This window comes from Arachis ipaensis, chromosome B10 (assembly GCF_059453495.1).
Source record: "Arachis ipaensis isolate K30076 ecotype BB chromosome B10, ASM5945349v1, whole genome shotgun sequence".
Lineage (NCBI taxonomy): Eukaryota > Viridiplantae > Streptophyta > Magnoliopsida > Fabales > Fabaceae > Arachis > Arachis ipaensis.
The window spans coordinates 37,609,783-37,612,277 of record NC_142435.1 but is presented as its reverse complement, the minus strand read 5'-3'; the positions used below and the strand labels follow the sequence as shown (position 1 = coordinate 37,612,277).

Genomic DNA, 2,495 nt, shown 5'->3' with positions numbered 1-2,495 from the left:
TTTCTGCACTCGGTTACATGCTTTCTTTCTTTATGCCTTTAAATTCAAGCAACTAACTCACTGACTCACTAACTGTTTGAATTAATTCCTCAATTGCTCTAACCATACTCTTCCATTAACCAAGAGTATTTCACTTGTTTGTGCCTGTGCTGTGTTCTTGTATGACAGGTAGGAGAGGAGAGACATCAACTCCTCCATATACCGAACCAGAAAGGACCCTTCATAGACTGAGAAGGGAAGCAAGAGGGAAGAGAGTAGTGGGAGAAGAGGAATCTGAAGGAGAATCTGAGGACAATTTTGAGGAAGCTTTAGATCTCAACATGGATAGAGAAGTTCACAACCATGAGAGAGCTGATGGAAACAATGCCATTCCTGAGAGGAGGGTTCTTAGTTCATACATAAACCCAACCTCTGGGAATTGTGGTAGCAGCATCCAGAAACCACCCATTCAGGCCAACAATTTTGAACTCAAACCACAGCTAATATCACTTGTGGAGAATCATTGTTCATTTGGTGGAAGTGCTAATGAAGACCCAAACCAACATCTCACAAAATTCCTGAGAATTTGTGACACTGTGAAGTCCAATGGAGTCCAGGAAGATGCATATAAACTGCTTTTGTTCCCATTTTCACTTAGGGACAAAGCAGCTAAGTGGCTGGAATCATTCCCAAGGGGGAGTCTAACAACATGGGATGAGGTGGAAAGCAAGTTTCTGGCACGTTTCTACCCCCCACAAAAGGTCAATAGGCTTCGATCTGAGGTTCAGACTTTTAGACAACAAGATGGTGAAACTCTCTACGAGGCATGGGAGAGATTCAAGGACTTGACAAGGAAATGCCCACCAGACATGTTCCATGATTGGGTGCAATTGCATATTTTCTATGATGGACTCTCTTATGAATCAAGGAAGGCTGTAGACCATTCATCAGGAGGTTCATTGAACAGGAAAAAGACTGTGGAAGAGGCCATTGAAGTGATTGAGACAGTGGCTGAGAATGAGTACTACTATGCATCAGAAAGGCACAACACTAAGGGAGTCATGGAGCTGAACCATGTTGATACAATTCTAGCCCAAAACAAGGTGTTTGCCAAGCAACTAGCAGAGCTTACCAGGCAATTAGAAACAAAGCAAGTGGCTGCAATACACACACAAGATCAAGAGGAAGTAAGCATTGAAGGAGGTGATTGGGAAGAGGCCAACTATGTGGGAAACCAACAAAGGCAATCATATGATCCACACTCCAACACTTACAACCCAGGATGGAAAAATCACCCAAACTTTGGGTGGGGGAACCAACAAACCCAACCACAAAACCACAAACCTTACAACCACAACCAACATAACAATTCCACATACCAAAACTCCAACCAAAGATCATACCAAGCCACACAAAACACTTACCCCCAACCATCATATCATGGCCAAAATAATCAACCTACCCAACTTAATCCGAACCAACAATTTCAAGATCAATTAAACCGGATAGAAGGAATGCTTGCAACCATGAGTCAAGACATAACCGAATTGAAAGCTTTTAAGGAAGAAGTAAACTCTAACCTGCAAAACCAAGGAGCTGCCATCCAGAAGCTAGAAAATCAAATTGTGTATTTGTCTAAGCAAACCCCTGGGACAAGCGCTTCTCATGCTGCCAAGGCTATTGCAAGGGAAGAATGTAAAGCCATAACCCTCAGAAGTGGAAAGAATCTGAAGGAGATCTCAAAGGAAACCACAGAGGATGAAGCAAAGGAAAATGTGAAAGACAAAGAACAAGGACAATCTTTTACACCGTCTGCAACAAAAGAAAAAGAAAAAGAGGTCCTGAAGCCTTATACACCTAAAGCACCTTATCCTCAACGTTTGATGAAAAGTGAAAAGGATGGCCAATTCTCCAGGTTCTTGGAGATTTTCAAGAAGCTTCAAATCAACATTCCCTTTGCTGAGGCAATAGAGCAAATGCCACTATATGCAAAATTCTTAAAGGAATTGATGACCAAGAAGAGAAGCTGGAGAAATGAGGAAACTGTGTTGTTAACTGAAGAATGCAGTGCCATCATTCAGCACAAATTGCCTCAGAAATTGAAGGATCCAGGCAGTTTCCAAATCCCCTGCATCATAGGAGAAGTCATGGTGGAGAAGGCCTTGTGTGACTTAGGGGCCAGTATCAATTTGATGTCTCTAACAATGATGAGAAGAATGAAGATTGAAGAAGCCAAACCAACAAGAATGGCCCTCCAATTGGCAGATCGAACTTTTAAATTCCCTCATGGGATAGTTGAGGATTTGTTGGTGAAAGTGGGAGATTTTATATTTCCTGCTGATTTTGTGGTGTTAGATATGGAGGAAGAAGCCAAAGCTTCAATAATTCTGGGAAGACCCTTCCTGGCTACTGCTGGAGCCATCATAGATGTACAAAAGGGTGAACTCACTCTTAGACTACATGATGAGAAATTGGTGTTTAACGTATTCAAGGCAATGAGCTATCCATCAGAATCA

General features: G+C 42.1%; 1 non-coding gene across 1 annotated transcript; it reads right to left on the bottom strand.

The window, feature by feature from the left end:
- Positions 1–746: 746 nt before the first annotated feature.
- Positions 747–850, bottom strand: LOC148579721 (small nucleolar RNA R71). Its single transcript, XR_015899349.1, has one exon. It is a non-coding gene; the product is annotated as a small nucleolar RNA R71 (small nucleolar RNA).
- Positions 851–2,495: the final 1,645 nt, after the last annotated feature.